Below are 22,647 nucleotides of genomic sequence, written 5' to 3' on the forward strand. Positions count from 1 at the left end.
TGTAAGTATTTTTTACTTTACTCATCCATTTCAAAAGCATATATTTACGAATAAACTAATCAATCCAGTAATGGGTCAGATGATAGGACGAGTCTATAAAATGAATATTCGATACTTGACTTTTATCACGAATCTATAATCCGATACATGATGGGACATGATAGAACTGGACGAGACGGTTTTTTCCGTTTTAATATAGATATGTCTAAGTGATATATGTCTAAATACAATAATTTAGACAAAAATCAAATTAAAATAAGATATGTGGATGTAACACTCCTAAATAAACTGTGAGAAACATTTTGATTGATTTAAAAATATACACGTATGTCATTAATATTTCAAGAAACAAGGGTTATATTTGAGTTTTATGGATAGATTGCAAAACATCGAAAATTTTCCACTTAACTAAAAAATATTCTGCATGTGTTGTAGCACCGGATACTACCTACCCAATTTTTTTCCAAAACATATTGTTTAATGGGAAATTATTTAAAAGAGAAAAGTTATGGGCATAAAAATTAATGACGGTACTGTACAATAAATGTTTCCCGTTTCAAAATAGATACGTCTAGGTTATATACGTATAATAATTCAACTAAATCCAAATTGTAATATGATATTTGGATTTCACACCATTAAGAACTGTGAGAACTATTTTGATTAGTTTAGTATATACGTGACAAAATCACGGGCTGTATTTGGTTATTATGTATTGATTGCAAAAAATCGTATATTTTCAAATTTAATTATGCTTGGCACCGGTTGCGATATTCACATATACACCAAAATATTGACAAAACACCCAAATGAGTGGCCAACTAATTTTAATAGAAAAATATTAATAGTATATAATTTTTTTTATTCTAATACTTTTTTACTTGAAAAAAATATCACAACATGTTGTATCCCGAGATAGTACTTTGAAGATATTAAAAGTCTTAATGGTTAATTAGTCGTTGTATATTGTGTTGCCTATATATAGACATATATTTCTTATTTAAAGGGTTGACTATGCCACATGTAATCATCTACTTTGGAACGGATACTTTGAAAATTTTGGGTACTTTTGAATATAATAAGATAGTTTTTGAGAATATATTTTTTTTAGGATAATTTCAACTAATTAAATAAAAAGAAATATTCAACAGGGAATTCGAGTATCCCCTCTAAATATCTTATCCAATCTCTATTAATAAACATTGTCTAACGAGTAATCATTTAAAAGATAATGAAATTATGATGGATACGGGACAAGATGAGATGACATGTGACGAAGCGGAATGGCATGATACGAGATGGGACAGGGCGGTACGTGTTTCCCGATACAAAATAGACACGTCTAAATTATATACGCACAATAATTCAAACTAAAACCAATTTAAAATTCGATGTGTGGATTTAACACTAATATTATAAACACTAAATTTCTATATTTTAACTAAAGTTCTAACTTATTTTTACAAATTTAAAATTTGTATAAAATATTTTATCCCGTATTATAGCATGGGTTACTACCTTGTTAGGTATTATTTTAGGTTTTTTTTAAGAAAAAACAATGAGCAATAATCTTTCCAATAAATATACAATTTGATTTTAAAGAATAACTAGTTAATATCCCGCACTATTTGCGGAATAAATCGACTCATATAAAATTATTATGAGTAAAAATATTACTTGGAACTCTAATATTCATGACTATGTTGAGCTTCCACATTTTGTCTAAAATTTTAATTTTTTAAATACGAAGAATTGAAATGGTTTAGGGAGCATCCATAATAACATTTCTCTATATGCATAGGAAAACTCAAATAGAATCATGGATGATAAATTGGATTTCTCTATATTCACGAGATAACATCTCTATCTTGGAAAAAATCATGGATGATATAATATCTATCTTAACATTTTTGAAGTACATTTTTGTGTCATCCTCTCTTAATCTTTGTATCCAAACAAGTTCCAACTAAATTCTCTACAATCCTTGCAACCAAACATAATCATTTCCTTATATGCTAATATTAATTTCCTAAAATATAGCTACCTAATTTAAATCAATATGTTAGATTAAAATATAATTATCTTTTCACTTTTATTTAATTTTATATTTAATTTTTTTAATTACTTTAAAAATAAAGTTAATAGAATATTTAGATTTTTTTTTCATCATATTATGTGATTTGAATTTTTATAAACGGATATATATATATATATATATATATATATATATTGATTTGATTTGATTTGAAGTACATTTTTGTGTCATCACTTTTTGTCTACTTCGGGTCGGGTTTTAAGTTAAATTATAACCGATTCAATTATTTGGATCCTACTTAATATGCTGAATATTTTGGGACGATTTGTTATTAATTACATACCTATAATATAGCAACCAATCAATGCTCATTGCAACTTAGGAAATATCTAATTTGCATTTTATAAACTTAGGAAATATCTAATTTGCAATGTCGAATTTTTAGGGTCGAGTTTGACAAAAAGAATTAATAGAACAAATTATGTAATCACATCCTCTTAATCACATCTTTATAATATAACAACTAATTTAAACTAATGAACATCTTAGAAAAGATCTAATTTGCGTTTAATAAACATTTACATATTTGATAAGATCGTATTAGCTTTAAATGTACACTATCAATCCAATAATATCATTTGAGAATCAAAATAAGAATATGTCAAGATGTGCTCATTATAAATTATAGTAATCAAGTTAATATTAGTGCCATATTTTAATATTACTAACATAACATTATAATATGTGCTTCTCTCACATACTATTAATTAAGTAATGAACCCATGCATAATCAACTACATTTTATATTAAAAAAAATTAATTACATTTTATATCAAAAAATAATAGACCCGTGGTGTACCACGGGGTAAAACCTAGTCTATCTTAACATTTTTGGAATACATTTTTGTGTCATCCTCTCTTATCTTTGTATCCAAACAAGTCCAAACTAAATTCTCTACAATCCTTACAACCAAACTCAGTCATTTCCTTATTTGATAATATTAATTTCCTAAAATCTATCTATCTAATTTAAATCAATATGTTAGATTAAAATATAATTCTCCTTTCATTTTTATTTAATCTTATATTTAATTCTTTTAATTACTATTTAATACATAAAGTTAATAAAATTTTAGATTTTTTTTAGCATATGATGTGATTTGAATTTTTATAAACAGATATATATTAAAAATTATCTTAGGATTTTTGTAACCAAACATGTATATCCACATACAGAGCTTGGAATACATTTTTGGAATACAATAGGATGCCATCACTTTTTGCCAACCTCGGAGTAGGTTTTTAACTAAAATTATAACCGATCAATTATTCGGACCCTCCTTAAGATTGCCGAATATTTTGGGCCGGTTTTTAATTTCATAGCGTACTTATTTACATCCAATTAATACCAGTTAATGCCCATTGTATTTTAGCAAATATCTAATTTGCATGCCAAATTTTTAGGGCTGAGTTTGACAAAAAGAATTTATAACCCAAATTATGTAATCACACCCTCTTAATCACATCCTCTTAATCACATCTTTATAATATAACAACTAATTCAAGATGAATACATCTTAAGAAATATTTAATTTTGCGTTTAATAAACAATTACATATTTGGTTATATCTTATTAGCTTTAAATGTAAACGATTAATCTAATAATATCAATTTAGAATCATAATAAGAATATGCCATATCATTCATTTCTAAATCATAAATAACAAATTGTAAAATGTATATTCTTAACTTGTGAATCAAGAGTTTTTACAAAATTCTACCTACAACCGTTAACAATAAATATATATATATATATATATATATATTTAATTCACCATCAACTATAAACACCTCTAAATCATTATAATATCATATCAACAAAATAATATAATAGATTTATCGTATACCAGTGGGTAAAACTTAATAGTTAATAATAATTAAATACTACAACAAAACATGATTTTAGAGACTGCACTAAAAATAGTAAAATAGTCGTTAAGTAGTGGATTATGACTAAATTGCAACTAAACCGTGTATATATAATACAGATGGAGATGAAGAGACAGAGATAGAAAAGGTTGTTAAATATCCAATATGAGTTGGCTATATTACTTCAAAAACTAACTCTATTTGTTATATAGATAACTTTCTCGAAGACCTTTACCGAAGACTATCTTTAAATAATTCTGCGAAAAGAGTTGTGCAGAGAAAAGTTAGGAGACTATAGGCATGTACCTTAACCTTGGTAGAATTTACAAATCGTTTTTTTGGGAGTTTGATTTGATAAACACATATATAAGAACCTAACAACGTAGTTCATCTAGGTTGGAAAAATCAATTTGGAGTTTTATTAAAAATTTGGATTTTTAATAAAAATTACAGTAGACCGAGGAGCTAATATGTTTGAAGCACTAAAAAAACACATGAGAAGAAAAAGAACGCAAAGACAAAACAAAAGTGATGATAGAAAGAAAATGTGTCGCGGAGTGGATGCCGTAAGAGTAGGCTGCCACGTTGGTGGGCCAAATGTCGACAAGCCGCTTCATGGGAATAAAACTCCAATTCAAACATTCAATGCATAATCCTTTTAACCAAACACTAAAAGTCAAACAATAATTCTTTCGTTAAGTTAGTAAATGAAGGTTATGGTTAATGTCGGCTTACTTAAATAATCGAGTAAGAAAAAGAGTGGCGGCGCTGTCACATAAGGCATATATATATCTTTAGCCGCCTATGTAATTGTAATCTTCTCTCTTTATATATTACACACGTAGACATGTCACGTTTGCTTAAATTGAGGGGGTATGATTGAGAATGAATACAAATGAAAACAAGACTTTCCTATGGTGAAAGAAGGACTCGTCATGAAGGAGAAGCCGAAGAGGAATCCAATGAGCCCCAAGGAGAAGCCATATAAAGGGATAAGGATGAGGAAGTGGGGGAAGTGGGTGGCTGAGATAAGGGAGCCAAACAAACGATCACGGATCTGGCTTGGTTCCTACAAAACCGCGGTTGCTGCCGCACGCGCTTACGACACCGCCGTGTTTTACTTACGTGGTCCTTCTGCAAGACTCAATTTCCCCGAACATGTCTTTCAGGATAGAAACGGCGGTGAAGGCGTAGGAGGAGACATGTCTGCGACGTTGATACGGCAGAAGGCGGCTGAGGTGGGAGCTAGAGTTGACGCGGAGCTCCGATCAGAGAATACTAAGGTGGAGAATATGGATTGTAATTTTACAGTTTGGTAGTTTATAGGTTGGAGATTGCCCGAGACAGAGTCAAACAGAGGCTCTGATTCAAAGGAGGCATACTATAGTTGATAAATGCTTTTTTTTTTCGTTGAGCATAGTAATCTTTTCATAACATGGATCCTAAGAAACAAGCATAAAGGAAAAAAATGCTAATAACCAGTGATTAAATCGTTATTACAATAGTATTTACGAGAATTGTCCAAATAATATCGGACGATTGATGTTAAGTTGGATACTGTAGTAGGTGTATTAGTGATATTAGTTGTGGTGTAAACCATAAGTAACAATTTGTTAACGTAGCCGCACTCACGTCGTTGTGGTATGATAATAGGTCAAATTGGGGTTGTATGATGGATGTTGCTGCTCCGACGGGACTTATAGACTTTAAATAGGGTAAAACAAAATAGTAGCAGGGGGCTTGTAATCCACATAGACACAATGTAGAAGTGTTAAACTAGATAGAAAATATTTATGCAATGAGCATATTCACGTTCGATTCAAATTTTTATAACGTTTTATAAACTTTTAAAAAGATTTTTAAAAGATTTTGAAAATCGTGAAATGATCTTAGTCTAGTGACAAGTAGTAAGTGATAAGTCCAATTGTAACACCATTACACCAGGGGTTAAATCTTTACATCCCTACGAATATAAAACTTTTGCTAATGAACCGGTATGTTTTGGTCTAATAATTGACCAAAGCAAAAACATTTTGTTAACCTTTTTAAAAATATATACAAAATTTTACACACATATAAAGGTAGTTTGTATACATTTTTATAAGCTTATACATATATTTAGATAAATAGTATTTTTTTGTCATCCAAATACTAATAATAAAAAATTCCCGAAGTTGACAGCCTAAACAGAAAAAAGTTTACAAAAAAAACAACGTAAAATAAAGATCTAGACAACTGAGCGAGATAATCCGCCTTCAAACTTGATGAGCAGAGTATCTTAGACAAGGAGAAGAAAGGAAATTAGCTGATGGAAATCATCTAGGATATTAGAAAATGCGGGCTAGTTTTCAGGTGTTTGAATCGTCGCTACTAATTCTACATTGTGTTTCTCGAAATAACATATTTTTAATGGTATTTTTAATAAGGTTTTAGAAAGACGAGTTTTTTGATATTAATTTCAGAAATTTCTCCAAAAAGGAAGAAGTATTCATTTATTTTAGTTCTAATCATAAATAAATTAAAAAGTTAAATAGAGGTTAGGTGTTAGGTGGGGGTATTTTAGTCTACATCAATCAAATAGTATAATTTTATGTACAAATAATAAGAAAGAGAGAAAAATTAATGTTTCTTTAACCAAAATAAGAAGAGAGAAGAAAAATTATTGTTTCTTTAACCAAATAATTTTGATTTAAATTATTTTAATTCCAAAATTATCTTTTCTAAATGAAATTAAATATTTTCTAGAAAGCCATAATTTGTAGAGAATTTGCTAAAAATGCCTTTTTTGAGATACCCCTTTTCAAAAATACCTCTTTTTGAACATTTTCATTTTTTTTTACACAATTACGATATATTAAATTAATTTTTAGATTTTTTTTAGGTTTGGGTTCTCTATTATACATTTAGGGTATAGTTTTTAGGGGATAGAGTTTAGTATTGGGAAAAATGTCATTCAAATCACGAACTTTCAAATTGTGGTCATTTTAATCACCAACTTTGTAGGAGGCCATTTTAAACATGAACTTTTGTTGACTTACCATGTAAATCATCATATTTTGTTGACCACGACGATTAGGACATGTCATTAAATCCCTTAACGGAGTAATCAGCCGGCGTTAATAGGTCGTTAATCCTTCCCCGTTAGTGTCAAAACGACACCGTTTAAACCTGAGCAAACCCAACAAAAAATCCCCAAATCGATCCCATTCAAAAACAAAATCCCTAATTTCCCAATTCAAAATCCCCAATTCTCAATTCTCGATTTTCCCCTATCGATTTCTCAGTCCCAAATGCCAAAAGTGAGAAATAAAGGTGTGATATCGTTTGTTGGAGCGCTACCAGAAGATGAATCACTGAGTTTAATTGTGTATGATCGAAACCCATTAGATGAAGCTCCTCGAGTTGAAGATGGAGTTCGAGCTCCACCGCAAGACGTAGCAGTTTCTAATGTCAGAGATGGAGGTGGTGAACCGGTTGCTGAATCTGTTGTTGGAGATATAGGAAAGAAAAGTAGAGGTGGAGCTTCATGTCGGCGTCAAAAACGTAAAAAAAGAAGTGATGAAGATGACGAAGTGGAGCCTGCAGTGGTCCTTGACAGTGAAGATGACTGCGTGGTGTACGAAGATGAGGATTGCAATGATGTTGATGATGCAGTAGGTGGTGGAAATGAAGAAGTTAATGTCGTAGAAGCGGCTCTTGAAGAAGATGCTAACTTAAACATTTTTGATGACACGGTTCACAAAAAAGAGCTCATGCTGAGATTGAATAGGATCGATTTGGGTAATTAAGGATTTTGTTTTTGAATGGGATCGATTTGGGGATTTTTTGTTGGGTTTGCTCGGATTCAAACAGTGTCGTTTTGACACTAACAGGGAAGAATTAACTACCTATTAACGCCGACTGATTGCTCCGTTTAGGGACTTAACGACATGTATGAAACGGAGTGGTCAACAAAATATGATGATTTAAACGGTAAGTCAACAAAAGTTCATGTTTAAAATGGCCTCCTACAAAGTTGGTGATTAAAATGGACACAATTTGAAAGTTCGTGATTTTAATGACATCCGTTTAGTATTTGAGGTTTAAGATTTAGAATTTAGTCATTTTCAAAAATACTCCTATCTCTATGTCACTTTTCAAAAATATCCCTTCCTTTCTCTATATTTAGTTCCAAGTGAATTGAGTAGAAACTAAAAAAATACGTATAGGGTGATTTGAGTTGAAAGGGTATATACTACATACAACTTTATAGTAGTTGTGTTTGATACTTTGTTTAGATAAAGAGACATATACTACTTGGGCAGGTGGGATTTTTTTTTTTTTTTTGGGTTAGAGATTGTTATCATTTTTGTATTTTACTTCTCAAGAACCTATTCAGTATTCACATAAAAGATAGAAAACAAAAACTAGTGAGGCATAAATAATAAACACTAGAACTTCCACTTCTCTTTGATCGCCGACACATTTTGGTTCAGTGGCAAAGATGAAGAATCCTTTGATTTTGGCTCTTTTCCTTGTTAGCACCATCGCTTTGCCCGATACAAGCAGCAGAGAAACTCAACAATTAACCAACGGTGACCTCACCGACGCGAGGCAAGAGATACTCTCTTTCTTAGACCAAAGACTTGCTGTGGTGTACCCAGTGATCCAGAGATTCAAGTCACTCATCACTCTCGATCCTTATAAAGTAACCCAGACATGGACTGGTTCAGACATCTGCAGTTATAGAGGCTTTCACTGTGACAATCCTCCGGACAACAAAACCGCAGTCACTGTCGCTTCCATTGATTTCAATGGCTTTCAGCTCTCTGCTCCCTCTATTGAAGGATTTATCGATCAGTTTCCTGACTTGGCTCTGTTTCATGTTAACTCGAACAACTTTGGAGGTACCGTGCCTTCCCAGATCGTCAACCTCAAGTACCTCTACGAACTCGACATCAGCAACAATAGATTCACCGGCCAGTTTCCGACAGCCGTAGTTGGTATGTCCGGTTTGACATTTCTTGACATCCGTTTCAACTCTTTCTCCGGTTCAGTCCCTCCACAAATTCTCGGTCAAAACCTCGACGTTCTCTTCATCAATGACAACGGCTTTACTGCAAGCCTACCGGAGGTACCTGGTGATGGTACAACACACATTCTATACTTAACTTTAGCAAACAACAAGTTCAATGGTCCTCTCCCAAGAAGCATCCTAAGATCAATGTCAACGTTAACCGAAGTACTCTTCTTGAATAACGATTTCACGGGTTGTATCCCTTACGAGATCGGGTTCCTCACGGGAGCATCAGTGATTGATATTGGTGGAAACAAGCTCACAGGTCCTCTGCCGCTTTCGCTAATGTGTCTGGAGAAAGTAGAACAACTCAATTTTGCTGGGAATCTCTTGTTCGGGGCCATCCCGGAGGCGGTATGCATGGTGCTCCGGGACAATCTTGTCAACTTATCGTTGTCTGATAACTATTTCACGCACGTAGGGCCTTGGTGTAGGGGTTTACTTGACAGAGGTGTACTTGACGTTAGTAACAATTGCATTCCTTTCTTCCCAGGACAAAGATCAATGCAAGAATGTGCCGAGTTTTTTGTCAAACCTAAGAAGTACTACTGTCCTCACATGTGGTACCATAGTTTTTTCTCTTGTAGATATTCTCATATATCTTCTTCCTCTTCTAATGCTTTCATGCCCATGGTGGCTCCCTCACCTTAATATTTATCATCATCAGTGTATTAATCATTCTCATTGTGTAATGAAAAATAATCGAATTATGTTTCCACCAAGACAATTATAGTAACGGAAGGGCCATATTGGTATTTGTGTTGCAAGGTGTATAAACTTACCTTGTGGTAGCTAGTATAGTTTCCATGTCCACGAATGAGTTAATTAGTTCCATCTTCTGTCATGTCCTATACAGTTCATAACATACTCATGAGTCATGAGTACTCATGATAAAAACTAAAAAGATAAGGTCAGTGTTAGACTTAAAAGCACGGCCACTACGGTTTCCTCTCTAATGTAATGCACGTTTTTATCATGATCTTAGGATCACTTCCAGCTTCTTTAAACCTTTCCTATGATTTCATTTGTTGAATGTGCACTCCATCTACAAGGATAGCAATTATGAAAAAATAGTGAAATGTTTAACAAAGCGGTACTTCAAATACAGTGTAAACTAAAATATAAGAAACAGTGTAAAATATTAATGATTCATTTTCATTATATTGGGTAGTAATGTGTAAGTAGTCCCACAACGGGACCATCATATAAATTATGTGAAGTGGGCACCATTCCTCCACGTCTACTGCATTTGATGGGTTAAACGTACCAAAAAGTTAAAGAAAGATGATTGATGTCAAAAAAATAAAATTAAAAATTAAGAGAGATGAGAAGAGGTGACCCCATTCCTACCGAACCCATTGACATTTTCTATGGACTACTACTAGAACTCCTAAAAAGAATTAGTTGTCTAAACAAAATCGATTTTGGTCCAATCATATAATTTGCATCCAGCTAAGAAAAAGGCTTGTCGTACATACGAAAAGATGTTTAACTAAGTTCGTGCTCTCGCCTCTCGCTATGTACAGTATAAATGATTCTCGAAAAAAAAATTGGGTTAACTTTTTCTTAACAGATTTGTATGTGCTGTACGTAGAGTTTGGGTGTTGCCCAACATTAGGTGGATCGACACCAAATGTTGGATGCGAGGGATATTGGATGAGTACAGTGATGCTGTCGAGTGGTGCTATTACTTTCGTATGTAACAACTATCTAAACAAGAGATTCATATAAACTAAATTGTCGTTTGTCAATTAGGAAATATAAGCAAGCATTAACAACCAAATTTGATATGTTCACAAAGCACAATAACATCATTGTCTTTAGCTAAGGATACTTGGCCCATGTAGGATAGATCTACTGATTTAAAAACACTTTTGGTGTTAAGGGCAGTTGTTTCACTGGCCAAATTAAACCAAGCAATAAACATATATACATATATTTTTTTTTGAACAGCAATAAACATAATCTTAGATGAAGAACTATATGATACAATCTTATACAATCTCATATAATTTTTACCATGCATAAAAATATATAAATATTTAATATTTGTCAGAAAAACATGAACTTTTTCGTTGCCAGAAAAATACATGAAGTATGGGGTTATTGTCAAAATGAGAATTTATTCTCTAAAAACTTTGAAATTAAGCATTTTTTATGTATCTCCGGTTTTAACCATTTTAGAGTAACACAAATGACGCTTCTACTCTTGGCCGATATGCACTGGATTTCTTCAGCTGCAAAAGCATCACTGCAGGCTGCTCTACCGATTTGTCGTTCCGTTAACTGTTGTCTTTGTTATGTGGCTGCTAATTGAAGATGTGGCTTGTAAAAAACACGCTTGCTGACGTGGAGGGCAACAAAAAGAGCGATTAGGGTTTTTTGCTTTTCGGTCACGTATGCAGCCGTCGACGGCTTCTCCACGCCGTCCCGCAGATTTCCCGGTGTTAGGAGGGGGGCAGGCAGGTTCACCGGCGTTAGGAGATATCTCCACGACTGTTGGTTCAAAAGTTGTGGAGGTTGGAACATCAGACGGATCTGCTGATTCGAGTCAAGCAATTGTTTGGACAACTCAAACAACAGGGGTCCCGAACAGACCTTGGGTTTATGTATCCCAAAATCGTGTCTTCACTCAGCAAAAGTTTGTGGTCTCAGAGGATGATGGGCAAGAGCAGGTGGTTGTGCCTCGGGAAGTTTTTGTTGATACGAAACCAATTTGGGAGGATTTTCTCTTAGGGAAGTTTCTCAATTCCAAGGCACCTCACGTGGGGAAGATCCACATGATAGTGAACAAAATTTGTCGTTTGGGGGATAAATCAACATTGATTGATGTCTACGAGGTTAATGAGTCTATACGAAGTGAAGGCATGCGACACCGGGTCTTGAACAGAGGTATGTGGAACATCATGGATATCCCCAAGATTGTTTCTAAATGGACGTCGTTTACGGAGGAGTCTCAACCGGCCATAAAATCCATACCTCTATGGGTCACTCTCACTGATGTTCCTCTATCCATGTTTACAGATAAGGGGTTAGAATTTCTAGCAAGTGCTGGTGGCAAACCAGTTTGTTTACACCTAAAGACGGAAGCTTGTGTCAGTTTTGATGAAGCGCATATACTCGTGGAGGCAGATTTGACAAAAATCTTGCCCCTTGAATATGTTGTCATGGGTGAGGAGGATGGAGAGTTGGCGACCACTTTCCATTATTCCTATCCTTGGTTGCCTCCTAGGTGTACTTGTTGTAAGAAGTGGGGGCATTTTAGTGCCACTTGTCTTTCAGCCCTGCTGCAGTTATTCATGATAAGTCTGCCTCCGTAACTATGGTGATAGGTGCAGAAGAAGTCTCTAAAGAACCTTCGGGTACTGAGGAAACATTCCCGTCATTTACCACTAACACTGTAACTCACGAAGACAGTGAGCGTAAAGAGCTTTCGGGCTCCAAGGTTCTGAAGGTCGCTGTTGAGGAGACCTTAGGGGGAAACTTGCCTACGGACTCTGTGGAAGAGGCTGCGGAGGACACTTGGATTTATAAGAGAGAGGAGGATCTTATTTGGAAAAAATTGGCAACGTAGAACAGTATCCTCTGATGAGGTCTTATGGCGAGGGAAGCAGGATATTTATCGGGCTAAATTTTCAACCAGTGACACTTAGAACCATATACGCACAACCTGTAGTATGGTGGCGTGGCATGCATAGGTTTGGTTCACTCATGTTACCCCGAAGTTCTCTTTTTGTGTGTGGTTAGCGGTTCAGAACCGGCTCTCTACGGATGAGAGAATCGCGGTCTGGAATGGCAGTCCGCAAGGAACATGTGGGCTCTGCCAATCTTCAGCATAATCACAGGATCACCTTTTCTTCACATGCAGTTTTTCTTCTGAAGTTTGGTCTAGCCTTGCTCGTGGGCTCCTCAAATCGCGCTACATAACAAATTAGTCGTATCTCGTTGACTATGTCTCGTCACAACAACATGATCTAATTGAGGATTTCCTCATCCGATATACATTTGAAGCTGCCGTTTATGCACTCTGGCGAGAACGAAATGGGCGTCGGCATGGGGACAAGCTCAACTTAGCATCTCGTGTTGTAGGATGGATTGATACCCAAATTCGAGATCAGCAGTTGGGTGACAAGCGCTACGATGAGGTTTTCTGATGTTCATATATTTTACCCTGTTTTCCCTTAATATATTCACATCTTTTGCATCTTTTGCTATCCATTTTGACCATTATTGCATAGCTTTAGGACTGTTCTTGCATTAGAGTTTAATTGCATTGCATTTGCATCTTTTCATGCATAAACAGGTGATTTTGGAGCTTAAGGAGCATGGAAGCAATGCTGAGGAGAAGTGAAGCAATCATGAGGAGAAAGCAAGAGAGTTAAGGCTAAAGAACCAAGGTCCGGAGTCCCACTCGACCGCCCAGTCGACCAGACACTCGACCGTGTGCAGAGAGGGACTCGACCAAGTGGAAGGAGCATAAGAGGAGCCAACTCGACCGGTCACTCGACCGAGCCGCCTAGATATTTTGTCTTTTAGCATTTTTAGGGCTTCTACTACTATTTCTAATTAAAGGCCTTGTACCAGCAGCCACAAAAGAGTCCAGCTTTTTAGAGAGTCAAAAACTTAGTTTTTACCTTTTTGGGAATTATTCCTTTTGCACTTTTATATTTTAGATCTTGTACCTCCTTGAAGGAGAAAAACAAAGAATTCTTGGATTTTGTTGGTTCCATAACTTTCTAGATATTAAGAATTCGTGTTTGATTCCTTCTTCAATATTGTAGATCTTTGCTTTATCTATCTAATCATGCAAGTTTCATCATTTTATGGGTTTATGACTTTGATGTTCATCATGTATGCTTGTGAGTAGTTGCTTAGGATCTTGAGGATGGGTTAGGCTGGGTTGTGTTTGAGGTTTGTTTGATTTGGTCAAGCTTGATTGTTGTAGATCTCTTCTAGGCTAGATGTTCTTAATGCTGGTCCTATAACTGAGAGGGTAGGATCTGATTTCAAGCATCTTAGCATCACACCAATGTTTAAGAAGCATAGATAAGGCTAGATCTAGAGTTTACCATTAGGCTTGCTAAGAGATTAGAGGTCTTGTTTGGTATTTGACATATTGCTTAATGCCTGCTTGTGTAGATTCTTTACTTTGTGAGAACAAGTCTAGAGATGCATGAGTTTGATTGTTTCTTGCCATGAGAGTGGATTAAACATGTCTTAGAAATATATGTCTAGATATTAGCTCAAGTTGTTTGAGATTTGTTGATCAGGTTAGATGACCTCAATCATAGTCCAGCCCATGAATCTCTCCTCAAGGCCTTCCTTGTTTATTGATTTCCTAGTTTAAATCATGTTGTTTAATCGTTGTTTGATTTGCTTTTGTATTGCTCTGTTTTTCTTGCATTGCTCTGTTTTCCGGATTTGTCCAGCTCGACCCTGCACTCGATCTACACTCGATCGAGTGCTTGCTCGAGTTCATCCCCAGAATTTTCGTTTATGCTTTGTAGTTGTCCTGTCTTATCTCTTGTCTCATTCTAGTTCCATTTCTGTTGCATCTACTTAGTGTCCTGTTCATTACTTGCCTTGCATTACTTGCATTATCATAGTTCTATTTCTGTTCTTGGTTCATCATAGCTTTGATTAGTCTGTTCTCTTTACATTTAGCATCTATCTTAGTAGTTTTTACTTTCTGCATTTTACATTCTGCAATAGGATTGTTAGTGACAAACATCCTTTACATTCGGCTTGACTTAGACATATATGCACATCCTGATTGCTTGCAAACACTCAGATTGGATTGACACCTCTTATACTACAACTGCATAAGGGGAATTGAAACACCTTGCTTTCACCATTGTTCATCATCATATCATTCATTCACATTCCAACACACACACACAAGAAGAATACTTGTTTCATTTTCCAACGGTGGCTCAGCTCCAAAATTTAGTTAACCACATATTTGCTCTGTTTTGCTCTGCTTTGGTCTGTTTAGATTATTTTAACTTTCTGATGCACTAGTTGTAACAACGATATTTTTTCTTTAAATATAATTTAACATTAAATTCAAAAAAAGAAGATGTGGCTTGTAAAAGCAATGGATTGGATTTAAGGGATTGTTGAAAATATGAAGATCTTTGTTTATGTGGACAATGGTGGAGAAATTAAAAAAAAATCTACAGAGTAGAAGAATCTGAACAAAATATACAGAGGTAAGCACCATGATTTTCTCTTAATTCTTAATGTCTAAGGTTTTGTTCTGTTAACTCTTAAACTTGCGCAGAGAAACCATTGATGGACGCATGGAGCTTTGCTTCGATGATAACCTCATATTTGTTTGATTGAATCTGAGTGCGAGAAGAAATTTACATATTGTTTCATGTTTCCTCAACATAATAGAAGAAAAAGTTTACATATTGTTTCATGTTTTAACAAGAGTTGAATATGCATTGACATGGAAAATACAGGTTAAGATAGTCTGAAGTTGCTGACTTCTTCCAGAACGTCTCTGCCTTTGCAACCATCACACTGATGCCACACATGATATGAAAGCAAAATTACCTCAGAATTGTTTGAGTATTTGTTCTTGTGCAGTTTTTACACATGAAGAAGAACAAATATAGATGACCAAGTGACAGAGATCAAGATCATCAAATACTTACAGAATAAAGTTAAATTAGACATTTTTGTGCAAAAAACTCATGATTACAAAAGCCAGTATTTCAAAATCATGAGGTGTATAGAAGTTAATGACAATGAAAATATGCTTGTTTATATTTTCTACGAAATTAGTATGATCCAAAGTCAACAAAATAAGAAGAGTAAATAAAGAGACAAAGGAAATCAAAAGAGGCAAAACATGTATTAAGGAAAAAAAATATAACCTAAGGACTATAACTAATGGAACCTAAGGACCAAATCAAATACCCATGTATGAAGAAAAACTATACCCTAAGAACTATTACCGAGGGAACCCAAAGACCAAATCAAACACCCATGTATGAAGAAAAACTTACCCTATGAACTATTACCGAGGGAACCCAAGAAACAAGTTAAACACACTCTTTAATTAAGGAGCACTAAACGCTAAGGAACCCAAACACCAAATGAAACACACATATTGTAAAGGACATGACTAACAATGCATAGTATTTCTCCATCAAAACCCATTAGATTTGTTTAGTATGAAAAAAATCACCATTGAGGCAAAGATGACATAGAAAGAGAGCTCACATACCTCTCAGCTTCTCGCAATTCTCAGAAGGCTTCCTGCGATATAGAGAAGCTACGAAGATGATGAAGCGTTGTTGAAAAATGGAAAAAATTTGGGATTTTTGTTACCTTTGAATTAGAGAGAGATGACGTGTAAGTTTGTAGACCGACAACAAACCTGACAAATCGAAACTCTCCGTCTCTTCGCCCCTCTCCATCTCTAAATCCTAGAGGAAAACAAAATTTCAGAAAAATTTAAAACCCTAGAAATTGAAACTTACTTCTCCCGAAGCTTCTCGTTATTGGCATTCATTTAGGATGATCATGGTTGTGTGTAGTCGGAGGGAGAAGATTGAAGCACTGTCTCTTTTCTATCGCTGAGTCAACGAAAAGAGGAACCAAATTTGCAGCGAGAGAGTCGATCATCAATTATCTGATGTGAGAAGGAAACTTTTGTCTTTTCATCGTTAAAAAGGCCTAAATCTATAAACATGCATAGAAAGTTCGGATTGGACAATACCCATTAAAAAATGCCGATCTTATAATTAACTCACATAATTATCCCTTTAGAAAACCCATACCCAATGATGAAACTAGTAACACATAGAAACATAAAAACATCAAATCAGTATTGAAGAAAATATGATTTTTTTCCAGCAAAAATGAATTATATTGATGAATGGTAATAATCATTATACAACTGATTTGAAAGCCAGATAGGAAGTGAAAAACACCCTGAATAGAACATATTTGAATTACAACCAAATTTAGCTAGATAATGAGCAGTATTGTTACAGTCTCTAGAAGTAAAACAAATTAAGTCTTCTTGAATTTGGATGACCATGCCTTGATATCTTCAACGATGTCATTGATTGATATATCAAATTGTTTTCCGTTGAGCATTTTAGTGAGGGTCTCATTGTCACCTTCAAACATAACATTGTTTAAACCTCTAATCCAACTATATTGTGTCGCCGCTAACAATGCCTTTGCTTCAGCCTGTAAAGGTGACAAAGCGTAACCCAAAACAGAAGCGCTCATCCTTGGCAGATACCATCTTGATCTCGTAGTACCCAACCACATTTTGTTTGATTTGTGTTGTAGTCTAAAGTAGTATCATAGTTACATTTAATGAAAGACGCCATAGGTTTTGCCCATGTTTTCTTTGACTGTATCACGACATGAGTGTTTTTATGGTAGTTGTTATTGTGGAAATAATTCCATTCTCGATTGGTTGATTGAACCTATTCTTATTGTGGTGTGTGATGATTGATGAAGGAGATGGATGCAAGGTGTTTCAATTACCCTTATGTAGTTGTAGCATAAAGGATGGCAAACCAAAATGAGTGTGATGCAAGCAATCAGGATGTGAATACTTATCTAAGTCAAGCCAAATATAAAGGATGTTTGTCACTAACAACCTAATGATGATTGTGAAATGTAGAATATAAAAGCTACTAAGATAAACTGATGCAATACAGGAAATGAAATAGGTGAATGCAGAACAAAAAACAAGAACTCTGGACGAGCTCGAGCAGGCACTCGATCGAGGCACAATCGAGTGGATGGTCGAGTTGGTAAGCGGATGCAAGGAACATAGCAAATATTGAAACAGAGCAACAGTAAACAAACTACAAAACTTGTACTAGGAAATCAATAAACAAAGGAAGGTCCTGAAGATGGATTCATGGGCTTAAATTATGGTTATCTAGATTGACCAACAAACCTCAATCAATGAGCTAATATCTAGACAATGATCTTCCAAACCATGTTAATCCATTCTCATGGCAATAACACTCAAGCTCAAATACTTCTTAGACCCAGCTCTCACTGGCTATTACATATAAGAGCAGGCATTAAAACCCAGATCATTATGGTCAAAAATCAAACAAAGCATCTAATCTCTTAGCATGCTCAATGATAATCTCTAGCCTTTGCCTTATCCAGCAACTTAAACATTGGTATGATGTTAAGAAGCCTGAGATCTATCCTCACCCTCTCAGTATAAGGATATCATAGAGCTTATCTAAGCCAGAAGAGATATGCAACAAACAAGCTTGATCAACCTAAACAACCATAGCTTTTACCCATCCTAATCCATCCTCAAGATCCTAAGCCACTACTCACAATCACAGAACATGATGAACAAAGTCATAAACCCAGAAATCAATGAAACTTGCATTATTAGACAGATGAGTAAGAGATCTACAATATTGAAGAAGGAATCAAACTCAAATACTCAATACTTAGAAAGTTACAAAACCAACAAATATCATAGATTTCTGAGTTTTCTCAAAGGTGGCTAGAGAATCTAAGGAGAAGAAAGTGCAAAAGTAAAATAATTCCCAAAAGGGTAAATACTAGGTCTAGAATATTGTACTCTAAAAAATCTCTCTCTCTCTCCCTTTTTGGTGGCTGCAGGGTACAAGGCTTATATAGCAAAAGGAAGGGAAGCCCTAAAAATGATAAAAGACAAAATAGGAGGGCGGCTCGGTCAACTCGACCACGTGCTCGGTCGAATGCTAGTCGAGTGGCCATCTTCTTCTGCTTCTTCCATCTGGTCGAGTCTTTTTCCGCACACGGTCGAGTGGGCGTTCAAGTGGACTTCCGGACCTTGATTCTTCAGCTCTAAATCCCTTGTTTCCTTCACTTGACAGCTTCAATCATCTTCAGCATTCCATCCATGCTCCTTAGGATCCAAAATCTCCTGTTCATGCAAGAAACTATGCAAATGCAATGCAAAACCTACTCTAATGCATAAGCAGTTCTAAGGCTATATATTAATGGACAAATGTGATGGAAAATCATGCAAAAGATGTGAATATGCTAAGGGAAAACAGAGTAAAATATATGAACATCAACACCCCCAAACTTAGTCTTTGCTTGCCCTCAAGCAAATGAAAGACATGAGAAGGTAGGTGAGGTTTGAAAGTGGGATCTCATCTCCTAAAGCTTGCTAACAAACCAGCTAGAATCAATGTCCAAGTTACTAGTACTATGATGCAAGTTAAATGAGCTGTACTTAAAGATTTTAGACAAGCCTTTCACAACCCTTACTGATTTGAGTCTTAGATATCCACATGCATTCAAATCAACCATTTCCTTTAACATTCATTAAGCAAGAACATGAATCAATCTTATGCAATGCTTTAAACTCATTTGGCTTGGTGGTAAAGGTTTAGAGACAATGATGGTCTCTGTTTAGAGTGGGGCTTATCAATATCAAGGTTCTCTCATAAAAAATGGATTGAGCTTTAGAAGAATGCTAAAGGTAAGAACACTTAGACACATACAAGAACAAAACCTTGTCTACCCAAAAGTAACCAAAGTGTTTGATCCTATCATTCTAATCCCAAATGGTCCTAGTTCTACCCTTATCTTCATCTCTTCTCAAATACCCTTTTCACTTTTCTTTTTAAACCTTAGGAGAGGTTTCTTATTTGAATCAACTAGTGGAATGGAGATTTCTTTCTTACTGCTATGGTTCACTCTTCTTCTTAAACCTTAAGACATAAAAGCTTTTTGCTTGACTCTTCTTTTCTTTCTTTTATTTTCTTTGATTAGAACCATCTTTAACAATCTCATTCTTCCCATTCTTTCACTAGAGTTTACATTTTCTTAAACACATTCCCCTCCTAAAGACTATTACCTTTTCTTTCTCTTTTCTTTTCTTTTTCAATGCAACCAAGTCCCAAACCCAACAATTAAACCACCTAGTCCTATCTAGTTTGAAAGTTGCAAACTAGAACTACACAAGGCAATATTCTTGTCAGCTCAAACCTAACACTTTCTACCAAGCTCAATCCCAAAAAGGCCTTACACACTCAAGAATAAACATGGCTTGAAACAAGGGTTGGTTAAGGGTGGGGGGAACTGATTTTAATGGTGCAATCAGCTACTTGGATCAGCAAGAGTGGTAAAAAAGAGAAAGATGATCCAAATATGTATATGGTATCCATGAGTTTAAAGCAATGCACAAATTGATAATTACAAATTAATATTAGGTTCTTATAAATAGGAAGTGGCATCATATCACAACATGCTTCAATTTAAACCAAATGCAATGCAGGAATTCAAGGCTTGGTTCAATCTTATGCTTCTAGCTGCTCAACTAGCATCAAAGTATTATTAACTTGGGCATTGATTCTATTTTAGTGAATTTAAACAAGCTAACAAGGCATGATTCATCATAGATCCCCAATGCAAATATGAAACAGTCTTACATGAAACAAGCTAAACAAGATGCCAATATGCAATGCAGACAACATGAACACTCTGTTTTTGTAAAGATTTTTGCAAAAAATTTCAAAATTTTAGGGTTTTTCTATGCCATAGATGAAATGCAAATACTAACATGGTTATGCCAAAAATTTGAAATAAGAAAACAGAACACAATGTCAAATGCTATCTCAAACCCTCCCCCAAACTTAAATTACACAGTCCCTTGTGTAATAAAAATTTGTCAGAGGATTCAAAATTTGAAATAAGAAAACTAAACATGAGATGAAATGGTATTTACAATGAAATGTTGATGTTGGTACCTTATTGGTTGTGGAAGAAAGTGTCTACATCCTCATTCATGCTGTCAAAGGTGTAGTGGGAGCTTGGATTTGGATTTGGAGGTGGAGAAGGAGGCAACTCGACTATAGCCATCGACTGATACTCGGTCGAGTGATCAGTCGAGTGGGGTGGTCGAGTTGGCATGCGAGTTGATTGTTGTGGCATAAATTGGCTCCTTTGCTGCTGGTAGAATTGCTGCAAGAGGGCTGGATCCATGAAGTATTGGAGAGGGATGAGAGGGTAATCTTGGCCATAGGGATATCCTGGATATCCTGCTGGAGTTGGGAAACCATAAAGAGGCTTTGGCAAGTACTCGGTCGAGTGCACTGGAGGTTCTTGGTCGAGAGGGTTCTCGAGTGAGCCGGTCGAGTGCCTCGGAAACTGTTGTTCTGGGCGACTTGAACCTCTCCTCCTCTGATTGGCTCATGCATCGAAGCTCTTGCTGGTTCCACTGCTAGTTCAGCTCTAGATAATGCTCTTGTTGAGCTACTCCTCCTCAAAGGGTTAGATGGTGTTGGTGAAGAGTTTCCACTCTTCAATTCAGCAATCTCCTTCTTCAAACCCTTAATAGACTTAGTCATCTTTCCCACCTTCTTCTTCAGCTTCTCATAGTTCTTTCCATGCAACTTGTTCCACTTTTGTAGGAGTGTCAACCTCTTGCTAGTTTCTCTCACTCCTCTACTATCTCTTGGGTTTGGCTCATAATCCTCAAAGTAGAATTGCTCTTCCCCATCAGCCATTTCTACATCTCCAGCTTCATCTACCATCACTTGGGCTGTCCCATCAAACAAGAACTCAGAAGATGGCCAAAAATCAATGTTCACCCCTTCACTTATGGTGGTAAGCTCCTTGTTGGGTAGAACAAGTTGAGGCTTCCCTAGTGTTGGAAGCTCAAAGTTGAAGAGGTGCTTGCCATTGTGCATCTCCTTGGCTAGAATGAGAGTAGAAGGGAGGTAGTTGGTGTCAATCCATCTTGGCTTAGCTTGCTCTCCTCTAAGTGGTACCTTTGCAGCCACTAGCATTGGAGTGATGATGCCTCCAATGGTTAAAACTCCAGTTGACCCTCTCTTGTGCAACTTGCTCACCCAGCTTCTATAATAGATCATTTGGTCAAGAAGGAGCATGGCAAGATCAGTCTCTACACTACTACCAAGGATGATGGTGCCATTTCTTGCTTGGAGGATGATCCCATTGAGTGCTACATCAATCATCTTGAGTTCTCCCTCATTCACATTTCCAGTCTCCTTTCTAGCAAAGAAAGTGTTTGCTAGACACTTGTGAAAATACCTTAGTACTGGGCTCCTTATCTTTTAGCTCTTGGACTTGGAGGATGAGTAGATCTTGTTGTCTCCAATGGTTTCCCAAACAGAGAAAAGCTCTTCCCTTGGTATAGCCATACTCCTTTCACTACCAACTTCAAAGTCAAAGATATTGGCTATCTTCTTGAATTAAAGCTCATATCTCTTCCCCTTGATGGTGAAGTCACAACAACCAGCTCCCATTTCCTTGTCCATCCTTGGGTAGAAGTGAAACTTGATGGTGGATAAGAACTCAAAGCTTTCTTCTTTATATCCCTCCATGCACAAATTCATGAACTTGCTTAGGTTGCACTTGTCAAAAAGAAACTCCACATCTTCAGCAATTCCCAACTTCTCCATGGTCTCCTTGTGTGGATATCTCGTTCCTTGGAAGCTCATTCTCATGAAAGCTTGATAGAGCTGCCTTGGGGTTAGATCACAAGGTTCTTGTTCTTTCTCTTGCTCTTCTTCTTCTTCTTCACTCTCACTCTCAACCTCCTCTTCTTGTTGTTCTTCAGCTGGCCTCTTTCCTTTTGCTTTGTTCCTCCTTATGTGTT

The 22,647-nt window shown here is 35.7% G+C and overlaps 2 pseudogenes across 2 annotated transcripts; both read left to right on the forward strand.

Moving 5' to 3' along the window:
* Nucleotides 1-4,802: 4,802 nt before the first annotated feature.
* LOC104736853 (ethylene-responsive transcription factor RAP2-9 pseudogene) lies at nt 4,803-5,513 on the forward strand (annotated as a pseudogene). The gene has a single exon (XR_015577411.1). The product of XR_015577411.1 is annotated as an ethylene-responsive transcription factor RAP2-9 pseudogene (transcript).
* A 2,714-nt stretch (nt 5,514-8,227) lies between these two features.
* On the forward strand, nt 8,228-9,742 carry LOC104736852 (uncharacterized protein At4g06744 pseudogene; annotated as a pseudogene). The gene has a single exon (XR_015577410.1). The product of XR_015577410.1 is annotated as an uncharacterized protein At4g06744 pseudogene (transcript).
* The last annotated feature ends 12,905 nt before the right edge of the window (nt 9,743-22,647 follow it).

This window comes from Camelina sativa, chromosome 13, assembly GCF_030686135.1.
Source record: "Camelina sativa cultivar CO46 ecotype springtype chromosome 13, ASM3068613v1".
Classification (NCBI taxonomy): Eukaryota; Viridiplantae; Streptophyta; class Magnoliopsida; order Brassicales; family Brassicaceae; genus Camelina; species Camelina sativa.